Genomic DNA, 18,642 nt, shown 5'->3' with positions numbered 1-18,642 from the left:
CACGTAAGAGACTTTGGCATCCAGCGAAAGGAGAAACATATTTACCATGTTTTGAGGCTGCAGCATATGTTAGTGACCGAAGCAGAGACAACATCCACATTTAAGAGAAGGCTAAATAGTTGAAGGAAAGCTGGGGGGGGAGGGGATAAGGAAATGAGCAGGCATTTGGGATTTGGATTATTTCCCTTTTAGGGAGTAAACACCAGAGTGGGCAGGGTGGCCTCTTTCCCAGCTGTGATTTTTAAATTGGTAGTGAGTGCATACTCAATACAGCGTATACTCGCACTCAATATTCCAGTTAATTCTCTGATATGAATTTAAAGGTAGACAATAGTGAGTCCGGTTGTCCATTAAAACTCCACCTGATTTTTGTCAAAATAAAAGTTGCACGGGCAATAAAACCGGCTGGGTATAAGACATGTCCACCCAATAGTAACTCTTCTGTGCAGCAATCACTAATTTGTAAGTGTCACTGTTGGAGCACTTTGGACTGCAGCCGTTCAATAAGAAGTCACACCGCCACCTTCTTGAGGACAGTTAGGTATGGACGATGAATGTTAGCCTTTCCACCAATGCCCATATCCCAAGAATGAATAATGAAAAAAATCTATTATTGTACAGTACAAGAATTGTTAATGCAGGCAGACAAAGATCAATTTAATTCCTGCCAATCCAATCCAGAAATCTGAGCTGGAATTTGTTGACAGATGTTTTGGATTTAGATTATTTTAGTTAAAAGCAGAAACAGTAAAACATACATTATATGAATTAGAATTCTAGTGATTGATCAATTTAAGGCTTCTGGCCAGCTTCAGTCATTTAAACCTTGTGGATATCAGTTACTAATGAATCCTGTTGTATTCTAATGCAGCTTCAATAATTTAGTTGAAGGCTTTATGTTTCAGTTTTCTTAATTGAACCATAACAATTATGGTATAATTAACCCACGTAAGTCAATATCCTATTATCGTGTTTAATTTCATGCTAATGATAGGAAAATAAGTTATATCTCTGTTTATGAAATCCAATGATGACAATGATTTATTGATGGAAAAATGTAAATGTATGCTGCAAAGAAAATGTTAATTTGCTCATATTTCATTTTAGCTTTTTATTTATCCTCCCTTAAGAAAATTGAATGCTTTTCTAATTATACCCTACTCTTTTACCTATACCATAGAACACAGTGTACAAGTTGACCCCCCCCCCTTCCTTATATGAAATGCTACATTCACATTCGGAGTCGGTCTCAAATTTTTCACCTTTGAAAAGCATTTATTTCTCACTTTATAAGTTGGTGCTTGGGATCATATTACCAACAAGATGTGGGGGCTTAAGACATGCCTACATAGACTGCGCATGACAAATGGCAAAAACATGACCTTTGGCAAAAATAATGAAATACAAAGTTGGTTTCAAGCTAAAAGTCATAACATTTGCTAACTTGTCAAAGAAATCTGCAGCAGTGAGGGAATTTGGTGTTAGTGAAAAACTGGTGAGGGAATGAAAGAAGAAGGAATGTACCCTGAAGAAGATGCCCAAGACCAAATGTGGCCTTGAACATCTTTACTTCTGGTACCTTCCACTACTCAACTGCGGACCTTGGCATTGGCCTGATCGTAAGAAAATGCATCAGAATGGGTCCTTGAAAATCATTAGGATGGTTACATCCTCTCCAAAAATGCAGAAACTTGGGAAAATCAAACCCTGAGTCCAGCACAGATTTTAGAACAATAGCTAGCTGGTGGTAGCCACTTCATGGGATGAAAAGATCTAGTGTTGTGGTAGACGGCCAAGATTGCTAAGAGGCCAGCAAAAATGTAGTTTGCCAAAGTTAATTTTCCAGAGATTCATCATCAGCCAGTAGCAAAAACATGAGTGCTTATGTCACATTGGCAACATGGATGAAATGCCCGTGAAATTCGATATGCCTAGCAACTGAACTGTGGAGTGCAGAAAACAGTTGTCATGAGAATCACGGAAGATCAGATTCACAGTGGCACAAGCCTGCATGGCTGATGGAACAAAATTAAAGCCTATGGTAATCTTCAAACATAGAGCCATGCCAAAAGTCAAGTTCTGTGCTATTTGTTCATGTCCATGGTAGCAGTTAGATAGATGAGGAGGAAGTGAAATTGTGGATCAGTAATGTGTGGAATAGGTGTCCCGATGGCTTGCACAAAATCTACGGCATATTATTGCTGGACATGCTCAGATCCCATTTGGCTGATGGGATGAAGAGCCTATGATGAATTAACATCCAAATTGCAGTTATACCAGATAGTTCAACTTTTGGATGTGTTCCTCAACCAGCTATTTGAGGAATCTTGTTTATGCAGAATGGAATAGGTGGATGTTGATGAAAAGTCTTCACAGAGTAGATATGTGCATGTCGCTTTATTTTTTCTGTGATTTTGTCATCAAGTCATGAGATGCTATTAATGTACAAATTGTCATCAAATCATTCACAAAATGTGAAATATCCAATTCAGTGGTTGGAGAGGAAGGTGATTCTGAAAGTGCTAAATCTGATGTAGAGTGGAAGCCTTACAATGATGTCATAGCCAATGTGACGCAGAATGAACTCAATTAATTCTGTTGTAAGGATGTTTGGATTAGTGCCCAACTGGAATCAATCCAATTCACCAGTAATTCATTTTAACTCCAAAGTTCAAATGAGACTGGACCCACAGTGTAAAACAAGACTATTCAGATAGTAAATTAAAATAAATTTTATTTACAGAGAAATGGAAATTAGTTGTACAGAGACTTGGTTAAGGGAAGGACCGGATTGGCAGCTTAACATTCCAGGATACAGACATTTCATGCGGGATAGAGGAGATGTAAAAGGGGTGGGGAAGTTGCACTGCTGGTTCAGGAGAATATCATAGCTGTACTGCGGGAGGACACCTTGGAGGGCTCATACAGCGAGGCAGTATGGGTAGAGCTCAGGAATAGGAAGGGTGTAGTCACAATATTGGGGGTTTACTATAGGCCTCCCAACAGCCAGAGATAGAGGAACAGATATGTAGGCAGATTTTGGCAAGGTGTAAAAGTAACGGTTGTTGTGGTGGGAGATTTTAACTTCCCCTATATTGACTGGGACTCACTTAGTGCTAGGGGTTTGGATGGGACAGAGTTTGTAAGGAGCATCCAGGAGGGCTTCTTGAAACAGTATGTGGATAGTCCAATTAGAGAAGGGGCCATACTGGACCTGGTATTGGGGAATGACACAGTAAGAAGTTTAACAACACCAGGTTAAAGTCCAACAGGTTTATTTGGTAGCAAAAGCCACACAAGCTTTCGAGGCTCTGAGCCCCTTCTTCAGGTGAGTGGGAATTCTGTTCACAAACAGAACTTATAAGACACAGACTCAATTTACATGAATAATGGTTGGAATGCGAATACTTACAACTAATCAAGTCTTTAAGATACAAACAATGGGAGTGGAGAGAGCATCAAGACAGGCTAAAAAGATGTGTATTGTCTCCAGACAAGACAGCCAGTGAAACTCTGCAGGTCCACGCAACTGTGGGAGTTACAAATAGTGTGACATAAATTCTGATTCTAGGATCGCATGATAAAGACTCAGGAGGAAAAAAGCAGAAATATTTATGTGAAATAGTGTGACATAAACCCAATATCCCGGTTGAGGCCGTCCTTGTGTGTGCGGAACCTGGCTATCAGTTTCTGCTCCGCGACTCTGCGCTGTCGTGTGTCGCGAAGGCCGCCTTGGAGAACGCTTACCCGAATATCAGAGGCCGAATGCCCGTGACCGCTGAAGTGCTCCCCAACAGGAAGAGAACAGTCTTGCCTGGTGATTGTCGAGCGGTGTTCATTCATCCGTTGTCGCAGCGTCTGCATAGTTTCCCCAATGTACTATGCAGACGCTGCGACAACGGATGAATGAACACCGCTCGACAATCACCAGGCAAGACTGTTCTCTTCCTGTTGGGGAGCACTTCAGCGGTCACGGGCATTCGGCCTCTGATATTCGGGTAAGCGTTCTCCAAGGCGGCCTTCGCGACACACGACAGCGCAGAGTCGCGGAGCAGAAACTGATAGCCAGGTTCCGCACACACAAGGACGGCCTCAACCGGGATATTGGGTTTATGTCACACTATTTCACATAAATATTTCTGCTTTTTTCCTCCTGAGTCTTTATCATGCGATCCTAGAATCAGAATTTATGTCACACTATTTGTAACTCCCACAGTTGCGTGGACCTGCAGAGTTTCACTGGCTGTCTTGTCTGGAGACAATACACATCTTTTTAGCCTGTCTTGATGCTCTCTCCACTCCCATTGTTTGTATCTTAAAGACTTGATTAGTTGTAAGTATTCGCATTCCAACCATTATTCATGTAAATTGAGTCTGTGTCTTATAAGTTCTGTTTGTGAACAGAATTCCCACTCACCTGAAGAAGGGGCTCAGAGCCTCGAAAGCTTGTGTGGCTTTTGCTACCAAATAAACCTGTTGGACTTTAACCTGGTGTTGTTAAACTTCTTACTGTGTTTACCCCAGTCCAACGCCGGCATCTCCACATCATTGGGGAATGAGCCCGGCCAAGCAGTCGACGTTTCAGTAGGGGAGCAGTTCAGGAACAGTGACCACAATTCAGTAAGCTTTAAGGTACTGATGGATAAAGAAAAATGTAGTCCTCAAGCGAAGGTGCTAAATTGGGTGAAGGCTAATTACAACAATATTAGGCAGGAACTGAAGAATGTGGATTGGGGGCAGATGTTTGAGGACAAATCAACATCTGGCATGTGGAAGGCTTTCCGGTGTTAAGTTGATAGCAATTCAGGACCAGCACATTCCTGGAAGGATGAAGGATAAATATGGCAAGTTTTGGGAACCTTGGATAACAAGAAATATTGTGAGCCTAGTCAAAGAGAAAAAGGAAGCATTTGTCAAGGCTAGGAGGCTGGGAACACGCAAAACAAGTGTGGAATACAAGGGAAGTAGAACGAAACTTAAGCAAGGAGTAAGGAGGGCTAAAAGGGTCACGAAAAGTCATTAGCCAGCAGGATTAAGGAAAATCCCAAGGCTTTTTATACATATATAAAGAGCAAGAGGGTAGCCAGGGAGAGGGTTGGCCCACTCAAGGACAGGGGAGGCAATCTATGCGTGGAGCCAGAGGAAATGGGCAAGGTATTAAATGAGTACTTTGCATCAGTATTCACCAAAGAGAAGGACTGGACGATGAGTCTGGGGAAGGGTGTGTAGATAGTTTGGGTCATGTTGAGATCAAAAAGGAGGTATTGGGGTTCTTGAGAAACATTAAGGTAGCCAAGTCCCCAGGATCTGATGGGATATACCCCAGAATACTGAGAGAGGCAAGGGAGGAAATTGCTGGGGCATTGAGAGAAATCTTTGTATCTTCAGTGGCTACCGGGGAGGTCCCAGAGGATTGGAGAATAGCCAATGTTGTTCCTTTGTTTAAGAAGGGTAGCAAGGATAATCCAGGTAATTACAGGCTGGTGAGCCTTACGTCAATGGTAGGGAAATTATTGGAGAGGATTCTTCGAGACAGGATTTACTCCCACTTGGAAATAAGTGGACTTATTAGCGAGAGGCAACATAGTTTTGTGAAGGGGAGGTCGTGTCTCACTAATTTGATTGAGTTTTCAAGGAAGGGCTTAAGATGATTGATAAGGATAGGGCAGTGGATGTTGTCTACATGGACTTCAGTAAGGCCTTTGACAAGGTCCCTCATGGCAGACGGGTGCAGAAGGTGAAGTCACACGGGATCAGAGGTGAACTGGCAAGATGGACTCAGAACTGGCTCGGCCATAGAAGACAGAGGGTAGCAGTGGAAGGGTGCGTTTCTGAATTGAGGGCTGTGACAAGTGGCATTCCTCAGGGATCAGTGCTGGGACCTTTGCTGTTTGTAATATATATATAAATGATTTGGAGGAAAATATAACTGATTTGATTAGTTAGTTTGCGGACGACACAAAGGTTGGTGGAATTGCTGATAGCGATGAGGAACGTCAAAGGATACAGCAGGATATAGATCAGTTGGAGATTTGGGCGGAGAGATGGCAGATGGAGTTTAATCCGGACAAATGTGAGGTAATGCATTTTGGAATATCTAATACAGATGGGAAATATACAGTAAATGGCAGAGCCGTTAAGAGTATTGATAGGCAGAGGAATCTGGGTGTACATGTACACAGGTCACTGAAAGTGGCAACGCTGGTGGAGAAGGTAGTCAAGAAGGCATACGGCATGCTTGCCTTCATCGGCCAGGGCATTGAGTTTAAAAATTGGTAAGTCATGTGACAGCTTTATAGAACCTTAGTTACGCCACACTTGGGATATAATGTTCAATTCTGGTCGCCACACTACCAGAAAAATGTAGAGGGTTTGGAGAAGGTACAGAAAAGATTTACCAGGATGTTGCCTGGTATGGAGGGCATTAGCTATGAGGAGAGGTTGGAGAAACTTGGTTTGTTCTCACTGGCACAACGGCGATTAAGAGACAACCTGATAGAATTCTACAAGATTAAGAGGGCCATGGACAGAGTGGATAGTCAGAAGCTTTTTCCTAGGGTGGAAGAGTCAATTACTAGGGGTCTTAGGTATAAGGTGTGAGGGGCAAGGTTTAAAAGAGATGTACGAGGCAAGTTTTTTATACAGAGGTTGGTGGGTGCCTGAAACTCGCTGCCGGGGGAGGTAGTGGAAGCAGATACGATAGTGACTTTTAAGGGGCGTCTTGACAAATACATGAATCGGATGGGAATAGAGGGATATGGTCCCCGGAAGGGTAAGGGGTTTTAGTTCAGATGGGCAGCATGGTCGGTGCAGGCGTGGAGGGCCGAAGGGCCTGTTCCTGTGCTGTAATTCTTTTCGTTCTTTGTTCTTTGTAATGTAGAATTTTGAAGTTATAATACAGAATTAGTTCTATAAGAATTGTGCATCCACATAATTAAACTTTCTCACTTTTGAAACATTGCATGTATCTGTACAATTTCCCGTACTTTTTCTCCGTAGTTTGATTTTTAATAAAATAACCCAAAAGGAAGAAAACATATCATATCCAAAAGACCTTCAAACCTGAATGAATGAATTCCACAAAAGCATGTATTCCCTCCTGCACTAGGGAGGCACAGTGGTTAGCACTGCTGCCTCACAGCGCCAGGGACTTGGGTTCAATTCCGGCCTCGAGTGACTGAGTGGAGTTTGCATGTTCTCCCCATGTTTGCGTGGGTTTCCTCCGGGTGCTCCGATTTCCTCCCAAAGTCCAAAGATACGCAGGTTAGGTTTATTGGCTATGCTAAAAAATTGTCCCTTAGTGTTAGGGGGATTAGCAGGGTGACTACATGGGGTTACGAGGATAGGGCCTGGGTGGGATTGTTGTTGGTGCAGGCTCGATGGGCTGAATGGCCTCCTTCTGCACTGTAGGGATTCTATGAATGCAATTACCCAGCTAGAGGTATCCTTTGAGATGGGATTTGGAAGATTCAATACCCTCCCTCCCATGTGCTAATAGGGTCTTGTCACCCTGTGTTTAACATAATTTTGAGAACACAACTTTTATATCTTGTATAAACTTTTTAACTCCGAGATTGTTCTAATCAAAGTTAGGAATTTGGTAACTGTCTAATAACCTGGTCTGAATGTCTGAGGATGGGATTGTCTGGTCCTGCTGAAAGTCGATGAACTTTTGGCTGGACTGCTGAGCCTCCCGCAGTGGCTCTTGTTACGAAGGGGCCTTAGTGTCAGTTCTTTGCTACCATTTTGTGTTGCAAACGTAAATGTTACCATCTTCGTCTTTGGTGCAAAAACCTTTTCACAAACATATCTATTATAAAATTATGCAAATTTAAATCCAGTCCCTATAGTAGAACAAATAATTATTGTTAACCATGTCTGTTGCCAGTTTTCCTTACCTATTGTTGCCATGGCTACACATATTGGAATTTAAGGTAATTTGTTTTAGTTTGCAGTATTTGTCTTAATATATGAAAACTCTTTAATTTATGGTCAGGTCATTAAACCTAAAAGAAAATGGGTCTATGTATGTATATAGGTTTTTAGAAACTGCTCTATCTTAATATTTTTAAATTTGTAAGTGTGAATATTCAGTGTCAATTCCACTAATTGGGATTAATTCTTTGGCTTGCCACCAAGGTACATAGCTTTCAATTAGATTGCTTCTGCTGGCATGTATTTCAGTATGTTAACACATTTCTCTACATTGTTTCTACAGCTAAATGCCTTAAATATTAAGAGTACATACTGTTTTTGTTGACCCACTGAAATACAAAAATCCATTCTAAGATGTCCAATAAGTCACTTGCTGAACCCAAGATGGTTGTTTCTAGCTACGTTGTCACAATTCACTGAAAGTTAGGCACATTAGCTTAAAACTGGCTTAAAATGACTTGCTTTGCATTGGATGCCGAATACAATAGCTTGATAGTTTAAATGTTTTTAGTGTGGTTGAAGGTTTCTTAGTGGAATTAATTCATTCGATAAATCTTGTCATGTTGATTTCAGTTGCATTGCCAGTGCTGTTATTTTCCTATTTCAAATGGCAACCACCTACACCAACACCCATGGTTCACATGTTATACTTGGCATACAAGGTGACCCCCATTTTGGGAAGGAGTTTTGGAGGCTTCAGAGGTCAAATGATATGTTGTGACCTATGGTAAATGCCAATTGACATGCAATTTTAACCATTACTTTAGGGATTACCTGTGTTTGGTGTTCAGAATTTGAGATGCATAAAAATTGACTGCATACTAATGCTCCCTCTGTTTTTAGTTTGGCAACCTTCCTATACGTTCTGTCATCACACTCAAAACCATTACCTCCACATGTTGTGTCTGCTTCTCCTGCCAGTTCTAAGCTATTTAACACAGGCTGTTTAAAGATCAAAGCTAGAAGGAACAGCATGCACCGTCAGACCTATTTCATTATAACACAGAAGCTGCACTCTGCAGACAACAAAAAAATGTCTCTGTCTTCATTTTCTCTGATGTTTATCAATTGCCATAAACAGCAGATGTTTGGGCCAGTGGCCAAATATGACATTTGTGTTCTAAGATGTTTGCCATACTCAGCAATTTGAGTTTTGTTATGTGCTTGCTGGCAGCAGTTCGGGAGATAAACGATCATGGTATCTTTAAACATTTTTGCATATAAAATGCTTCGTCAAAATGTTCTAAAGAAATTTTAAAGTTAATTTTTATAAACTGTGTATATGTGGTAAATTTTCTTGTTCCCATCATCGAGGCAAAACATACAGAGAAGAATTGGAGGGGGAAAGCATAGCCAGTAAAGGAGCATCATCCATTTAGATTAATGGGTTGAAAATTGGGTAGGTTCCTTTGCAGGTGTGGAGTTTATACATTAGTCTCCCTTCCCACCTGCAACTCACCCATGGTCCATCTGAGCAAAGTGCCCAGGCAATAAAATATATTTGAAGCAATATAGTCTGCTTCACACCTTGCAATAATATTTCCCTCAACCAAATAATTATACAGTTTGGTACATTTACTCTGATGCATCCTCATCTGACCTTACAAGTCAGTTTGCAACATTAATTTAGTCTACTACACTCCATGCTGATCCCCTTAATTTCTGTGCGCGCGCCAAATTTCTACTCTGCTTGTGCGTTAATCCCTCAGAATATGTTGGCAACGGGAATGGAATTAATCTGTCTACAGAAATCTTGAAAGCATTTCTGGATGTTCTGTAGAATCGGCCTTTTATTTTGTAACCCTCAACTGCAAATATTTTGCCATTACTTAGCTGCTTTCAAAATAAAGGGACCAATGAAAGGAGATTTTCCATTAACGTTACAGACTGCCCAGCAGTAGTTTTACCTGAGAAGCAACAATTAAAAGAGTTAAAACTGCAGCTTCAGACAAACAATAAACATGTGCATAGGATGACGATGTGCAATTAATCTTTCCCCATGGCTTCCATTATCAGCAGCATTCAAAATTTGTGTTCCCTGCTCATTTACATGATTGAGGCTGGCTGTTGAGTGGTTGCATGCTTAAACAGCATGCACAAAATTGTGAGAGGCCAGCATGAGATCAAGCTAGCCTGTGCTGCTTAAAGCCAGCCTGGTCCTGAATGCAAGTCATTCTGGCAGAGAATTTTCCTTTAGAAAGAAATAACAGTGGCACAACATGGCAGAGAGCGGGCTCCAACGTTCTCTGATGCAGCACTGGAGGCTTTAATTAAGGATGTGGATAGAAGAGAGGGGTCCTATATCCATGGGACGAGGCCCACCCTGCATAGACCATGCAAAAACAGTGGGAGCAGATAGTTGTCACAATGATTGCCAACAGGCCAGTCCTGAGGAACTGGATATAGTACCACAAGTAGTTCAATAACCTCACACTAATAGTCAAGGAAAGTGAATCATGTTCAAATTGCACAGGCACGATCTTACAAAAAAATTTCTAAGTGCCGAATGAGTGTAAAAATGGGAGAGAATGACACCAGTCTTTTGTGGCGAGCCGCGAGCCGCAATCTTACTACACTTGGTGCAAAAAAAGAGCACAGATGCGATTCTCACCAGTGTGGTGGGGGCGGGGAGCCTAAATTCACCGGTGAAGTCGGCTGGAGAGCGCTTGGGGCGCCATTGCACAGGCACCCTGATCTCCCAATGCACTGAAAGATCTCCTGCCACCCCTTCCCTCACTGATCGCTCCTTGTGCTGGTCTCCCCAGCCTAACGCTCCCCTGTGCCAATTCTTACTCTCCCCCCCCCCCCCCCCCCCCCCTGCCGCCGCCGCCGATTACCCTCTGAATGCAGAGGTCTCCCCTGCCGATCACCCTCGAGCTCCACCACCCTCCCCCATCAATCACACCCCCCCCCCCCCCAATCTGCAGAGTTACCCCCCACAAATCATCCCCGTCTACAGAGTTATCCCCTCACCAATCATCACCCCTGCCTCCCCTCTTGCAGATTTCCCTCCCCTCGACACTGCGGATCCCTCTCCCTGTCATTGCCCCACCCCCACTTAGGCCCCACCTGTTTGGCACTGCACCCAGCACGGTTATGGTGCCCAGTAGGCAGTGCCAGGGCGCTGGTTGGGCATCGTGGTTCTGCCAAAGTGTCATCCTGACTCGAAATGTTGGCTTTATTCTCTCTCCACAAATGCTGTCAGACCTCCTGAGAATTTCCAGCATTTTCTGTTGTTTTAGATGCCAGCATCCGCAGTATTCTTCCTTACGTCCAATAACTTAAAACTGCCCAGCCATGTCCCCGATCACCCAGGAGCTTCAACAGCCTCCGATTCTCCCCCATCCTGGCATGGCAATCAAGTCTGGATCCCGTTGGTAGGGACCATGAGTGATTCCAGTTGGCAAGACCTCTTGCCGACGAGGGGATATGATTCCAGGAGGCTGGAAACATCTGTGCTGGTCCCGATAATGTCATTTAAATGATGACAGTTGGCGCAGAGCTGATCGCGCCAGCAAAACAAGGCTGGGAGGATGGCTTTCAACGCGAGACCGGTTCGCGCTCTATCTTCCCAACTAACCTTACACACTGCTCACTGCACATCCCCACTTACCTGCCAATGATATCAATCACTACCCACATCTCTCATTCATAGCTTCACCTTCCCTCACACACTTAGAACTGCTTCAAGCTCCACATCCACATCTCAAAGGCCCTGGCCAATGGCAGGGCTGAAAGCATCGAAGATGATGGTATGCTCATGCTCCTTTTCATGCCCCCCTTCCCGTTCATCCTGCTATTTATCTGATATACAAACTGCAGACGGTGTAAACACACCTGTCTTGCTTTCCTCCCCTCACCTACTCTTGTGCCTTTCTTCTTTCAGTTACCCAAGAACTGCAATCTGGCTGAGCAATCAGGCGCAAGATATGGAAGAGAAAAAAGTGACTGATAAGAAAAACGTAACAACAATTAGGAACAGGAATAGGTGCAGAGAGCCTGCTCTGCCATTTAATAGGGTCAGGGCTGACCTTTCACCTCAACTCCATTTTGCCAGCTCGTCCCCAAAATCCCTAAATTCCCTTGGAGATCAAAAATCTATTAATCTCAGTTTTGAATATTCTCACTGATGGAGCAGCCGCAATCATCTGGGGTAAATACCCCCAAAAATTCACAACCATCTGAGTGAAGAAAGTCTCCTCATCTCAGTCCTGAATGACCAACCCCTTATCAAAGAACAAAGAACAATACAGCACAGGAACAGGCCCTTCGGCCCTCCAAGCCCGCGCCGCTCCCCGGTCCAGGATTGAATCCTGAATCCAGGATCCCCGCCCAATTTTCCAGCCTATCTACATACCAATATCCTATCCACCGAGCTGTCCCTCACAGCTACGATGCTTTGTTCATCACAACCTATTAACTCACCCCCACCCCCCCATTCCAGACCATGTGATCTCCAGGGAGAGGCGAAAACCCAGAGTGAAAACCCCAGGGCCAATATGGGGAAAAGAAAATCTGGGAAATTCCTCTCCGACCCCCTGAGGCGATCGAAACGAGTCCAGGAGATCACACTGGCCCTGATCGGAAAATGCTTCCCAACCCTAGTCATTTCCACTTCCACGAACACCATATGAATTCCCTGCCCCCGAGACAGGTTCCCAACTATCTGCAGTCTCGCTCTGTACTGGCACCAGCAAGATGATCATAGAATGAAGCCTTGAAACGAGAAACAAGGAACAATTAACCCGTGCCGCTCCCTGGTCCAAACTAGACCACTCTTTTGTATCCCTCCATTCCCACTCCGTTCATATAGCTGTCTAGATAAGTCTTAAACGTTCCCAGTGTGTCCGCCTCCATCACCTTGCCCGGCAACACATTCCAGGCCCCCATGACCCTCTGTGTAAAATATGTCCTTCTGATATCTGTGTTAAACCTCCCCCCCTTCACCTTGAACCTATGACCCCTCGTGAACGTCACCACCGACCCGGGGAAAAGCTTCCCACCGTTCACCCTATCTATGCCTTTCATAATTTTATACACCTCTATTAAGTCTCCCCTCATCCTCCGTCTTTCCAAGGAGAACAACCCCAGTTTCCCCAATCTCTCCTCATAACCAAGCCCCTCCATACCAGGCAACATCCTGGTAAACCTCCTCTGTACTCTCTCCAAAGCCTCCACGTCCTTCTGGTAGTGTGGCGACCAGAACTGGACGCAGTATTCCAAATGCGGCCGAACCAACGTTCTATACATCTGCAACATCAGACCCCAACTCTTATACTCTATGCCCCGTCCTATAAAGGCAAGCATGCTATATGCCTTCTTCACCACCTTCTCCACCTGTGACGTCACCTTCAAAGATCTGTGGACTTGCACACCCAGGTCCCTCTGCATCACTACACCCTTTATGGTTCTTCCATTTATCGTGTAGCTCCTCCCTACATTATTCCCACCAAAATGCATCACTTCGCATTTATCAGGATTGAACTCCATCTGCCATTTCCTTGCCCAAATTTCCAGCCTATCTATATCCTTCTGTAGCCTCTGACAATGTTCCTCACTATCTGCAAGTCCTGCCAGTTTTGTGTCGTCCGCAAACTTACTGATCACCCCAGTTACTCCTTCCAGATCATTTATATAAATCACAAACAGCAGAGGTCCCAATACAGAGCCCTGCGGAACACCACTAGTCACAGGCCTCCAGCCAGAAAAAGACCCTTCCACTACCACCCTCTGTCTTCTATGACCAAGCCAGTTCTCCACCCATCTAGCCACCTCCCCCTTTATCCCATGAGATCCAACCTTTTTCACTAGCCTACCATGAGGGACTTTGTCAAACGCTTTACTAAAGTCCATATAGACAACATCCACGGCCCTTCCTTCGTCAACCATTTTGGTCACTTCTTCAAAAAACACCACCAGGTTAGTGAGGCATGACCTCCCTCTCACAAAACCATGCTGACTATCGTTAATGAGTTTATTCCTTTCTAAATGCGCATACATCCTATCTCTAAGAATCTTCTCCAACAACTTCCCCACCACGGACGTCAAGCTCACCGGCCTATAATTACCCGGGTTATCCTTCCTACCCTTCTTAAATAACGGGACCACATTGGCTATCCTCCAATCCTCTGGGACCTCACCTGCGTCCAGTGACGAGACAAAGATTTGCGTCAGAGGCCCAACGATTTCACCTCTCGTCTCCCTGAGCAGCCTTGGATAGATTCCATCAGGCCCTGGGAATTTGTCAGTCTTTAAATTCTCTAACAAACCTAACACTTCCTCCTTTGTAATGGAGATTTTCTCCAACGGTTCAACACTCCCCTCAGAGACACTCCCAGTCAACACATCCCTCTCCTTTGTGAATACCGACGCAAAGTATTCATTTAGGATCTCCCCTACTTCTTTGGGCTCCAAGCATAAGTCCCCACTTTTGTCCCTGAGAGGTCCGATTTTTTCCCTAACAACCCTTTTGTTCCTAACGTATGAATAAAATGCCTTGGGATTCTCCTTAATCCTGTCTGCCAAGAACATTTTGTGACCCCTTTTTGCTCTTCTAATTCCCCGTTTGAGTACTTTCCTACTTTCATTGTACTCCTCCAGAGTATCCTGAGGCTGTGCCCCTGTGTTCCAGATTCCTCAGCCAGGAAATCATTCTCTCACTATCTATCCTGTCAAACCCCTACAGACTTTCGTATATTTCAAAATGATCATCTCCCATTCTTCTAAACACCAGAGAAAATCAGCCCAATTGATTCAACCTCTCATTATAGAGTAACCCTCTCATCCCAGGGACCAATCTAGTTACCTTTACCACTCCTAAGGCAAGTATATCCTTCCTCAAATATATAGACCAAAATTGCACATAGTATTTCAATGAGGCAGAGTCTCATTAAAGCCCTGTGGGCGGAATTTGCCAAAAAAAATGACTAATGCATTTCGATTCCCGCCAGGTCGGTTGGCACGATCCTGACCGCAATCCTCTCCCATTTAGTCATTTTTATGGAGGGGGATGATTTGCACCATGAGCGAGAGAGGCGGGGCCTAAAGATACCAGCAAGGCTGACTTCTCAGAGATCTGGCCCCATCACCAGCGTCAAAGGTCCCCCTCCCACGTGTGTGAACCCCCACTATGAGTTTTCCTATAGGCCATGCCCTCCCCCCAACACTTGGCTATGCCTACCTGGCACCCTGGCAGTGCCAGCCTGTCAGTGAAAGGTTGACACTGCCAGGGCACTGTGCAGCCATGTCCCTCCTAGCCCTCCCCCCTGTCATCATGTCTATATCACATATCCTATTATGGCCCCTCTTATGAGAGCCCCGACCATAACGGGATTTGCACCTGTGCAAACAGGACCAGAGAATCGTCCACTGTATAAATATAGCAAGACTTCCTTATTTTTGTACTTCTATCCGCTTGCACCAAAGTACATGCTATTTGCCTTCCTAATTACTTGCTGTACCCTCCTGCTAATCTTCTGTGTTCCTTATACAAGTACACCTCAATCTCTTGATAGCAACATTTAAAAAATATTCTTACCACCGAAGTAAATAACTTCACACTGCCCTACATTATACTCCATCTACCACCTTGTTGTCCACTCACTTAACCAGACCATATCTTTTTGGAACCTCTGAGTTCCACAGCTAACAATCAATCATCAGCAAAGTTAGATATACTACTCTCTTTTTATTTAAATCATTAACGTAGATTAAATAGTTGAGTTTTAAGTTTATTTATTAGTGTCACAAGTAGGCTTACATTAACACAGCGATGAGATTATTGTGAAAATCCCCTAGTTGCCACACTCCAGTACCTGTTCGGGTACTCTGAGGAGAATTTAGCATGGCCAATGCACCTAACCAGCCCGTCTTTTGGATTGTGGGAGGAAATCGGAGCAGCCGGAGGAAACCCACACAGACACGGGAAAACATGCAGATTCCGCACATACAGTGACCCAAGTGAGGATTCGAACCCGGGTCCCTGGCGCTGTGAGACAGCTGTGCTAACCACTGTGCCACCGTGCCACCCCAATACTAATACTTATTGTCACTCCATGGCAGCTTGCTAACGTGAAAATATCCTTTTATTGTTAATTTTTCTTTCCTTTCCATTAACCAATCCTTCATAATATGTTACCCCCACTCCATGAGCCCTTCTCTTGTGTGTGGCACCTTATCGATTGCCCTTTAGAAATCAAAGTATACCACATTTACTGGTTCCCTTTTATTTACCCTATAAGTTGCTTCCTCAGAAGAAATTCCAATAAATTTGCCTAATATCCCTTTCACAAAACCACATTGACTTTGTCATGCTCTGGTTTTCTAAGTGCTTTGGCTTACTCATCAGAATAAATTAAATTAATAAATGGATTAACATTTTCCCAATGCCTGATGTCAGTTTAACTGGACTGTAATTTCTGTTTTCTCTTCCCCCACCCCCTTTCTTGAATGACTTTCAACCCAGTAGGACTGTTCTAGAATCTAGGAAATTTTTGAACATCATAATCAGCGCTTCCACTATCTACAGCTATTTGTTTTCAAACTCGAGCATGTAGGCCATCAGGTCCTGATGATTTATCGACTTCCAGTCCCTTAAATATTTCCAATATTTTTTCTCTGATATTAATTTCCTTTATGTCCTCACTCTTATATAACCTTGATTATCCTCTATTTCTAGTACATGATTTTTGTCTTCCAATTGAAGACAAAACATTTGTTCAGCATCTCTGCTATTTTCTCATTTCCCAGGATAATTTGTCCTTTCTCTGCTTCTAAAGGACCAATGTTTTTGTGATGAAGAAACACCATAATTCATTCTCACACTTGCAGCCACCAGCTCAAATACACTGCATGTTCTTCGTGAGGTAGCTTTCTGGCGTTCCGAACTCTTTAATTCTGAAGAAGTCAAATTCGAGCTGAAACATTAACCCTATTTCTCTCTCTACAGATGCTCCCAGATGTGCTGAATATTTGCAGCACTTTGGTTTTTTAAAGAAAAAGGTTGAAGGGTACCCACGCAGAGATGATTGATGCATTGGCAGGCCTGCCAGTAAACCACTGGCGAGGAGCATGGAGGAGTCTGGTGCCAACCTTGCATGTGGCTTTGTGCAGAGCTGGGAGCCCATTGTTTCCAGAGTGGAATTGTTGATTCCACTTGCTGCCACAAGTGCTCACAGACTGCTATCGTCATTTCTGTGGATACCAGTGTTCGAAGAGGCTTGCGGCATCTCACAGCAACCTGTCCTCCAACAAGTAACTGGGATTGCTGAAGTTGTGCCCTGGGAGAGTGGCAGTGGCACAGTGGAGCACAAGCTAGCTGCCCTCTCTCTCTCTCTCTCTCGAGATGACAGCATTTGCCTTCTTATCACTGCCATTCCACCAGTCCCCTTGCTGTTATCTATCAGCAAGCCAGCCTGTACTTTCAGAGCCTGTGCTGAGATGGTGTCCAAAGCCTAGACCTTCCATGGCCAGACGACATCCTGCAAGGCAACTGTAGTCTTTCCTATTGGAAGCCTTCCACCGGTCATGCTGTAGCCACTGGGGTGGTATTGCTTAGGAGCACTCAGTAAAAGTTGACAGATGGCAGGCACCATCATTGGTTAGTTCACTTTTGTATAGTTTGATTGATAAAGTTGCTTTGCATTGTCGTGGCTTTATTTCAGCATTGTGGCGAGAGGGCTCTATGATAGTGACAGAGGAAGGAGCAGTGAACAGCTGAGGAGCGAGCCGGGAAGATAGTGCACGAGGCTTTTGTGCTGGGCACTCCACATCAAAAGCCATATTCCTGACGCAATCGCCGACTTAAATATTAATGTCGTCATTAGGCTTCACCCCCCCCCCCTTGCACTGGCAAGAATCGCATTGAGGCTCTGTTTTTGCACTGAGTGCCGTAAGATTGTGGCTTGCCGAAAAAATCGGCACCAATCTCTCCCGTTTTCCTGCTCATTCAGCACTTAGAATTTTTTCGTAAGATCGCACTCACTCTCCTCATCATTAACATCTGTTATAGATTATGAATGAATTGTTGTCAAGGCCTTCCAGTGTGCAATACTTCCATATTTTCACAGTTCACTATTTTGGACTGAGTTTCCTTTGGCGGCTGGTGCCAAAATCCAAAAATAATTTTATGAATTCCAGTACAGTTTGCTTCATATTCTCCTCCAAACTGGGAGTGGACTGTTTTCTAAAAAAGATTGCCTGAGGCAATTTTATGGAGTCTACAAATTCTGTTTATTTCTGCAGCCGTCTTCCCTGGCAAGCTTAGGCTCTGCGCCCCTCCTCCACCACCCCACCCTCCCGCACCACACGCACGCACACACACACACACACACACACAGATATACACACACACAGATATACAGATACACACACACATTCCCTCTGCGAAATTCCCAACTGCCAAAATAATTGACTGTATGGAAAAATTGCTGCGTCAAACACATCCAAAAACAGACTCTTATGATATGTAGGGGGTGATCTGACCAAAAAATTCTAAGTGCTGGGAGATCTGGCACAGACTCCACTCCCCTGAACATCACCCCACCCCCACACACACACACATATGTCGGCCAATCTCTCCCCCTTTCCCCACTGGTCTATCGCTGGCTCTGATCTTCACCTCATCCTGGCTGATCACTGGCCGTGATTCACCCTGGCCAATCCCTGATGCAGCGTACACCCCTCTGCCTTTCTGTCATGGATCTGTCC

At 44.1% G+C, this 18,642-nt stretch overlaps 1 protein-coding gene across 1 annotated transcript in view; it reads left to right on the top strand.

Annotated features, from left to right (window-relative positions):
• The window catches only part of sdk1a (sidekick cell adhesion molecule 1a), an 839,938-nt gene that overhangs the window by 663,292 nt on the left and 158,004 nt on the right, over positions 1 to 18,642 (top strand). The gene's annotated exons all lie outside the window — the stretch shown is intronic.

Source organism: Mustelus asterias, chromosome 23, assembly GCF_964213995.1.
Source record: "Mustelus asterias chromosome 23, sMusAst1.hap1.1, whole genome shotgun sequence".
In the NCBI taxonomy this organism is placed as follows: Eukaryota; Metazoa; Chordata; class Chondrichthyes; order Carcharhiniformes; family Triakidae; genus Mustelus; species Mustelus asterias.
The sequence above is the reverse complement of the archived record's forward strand: the minus strand, read 5'-3'. Positions and strand labels throughout refer to the sequence as shown.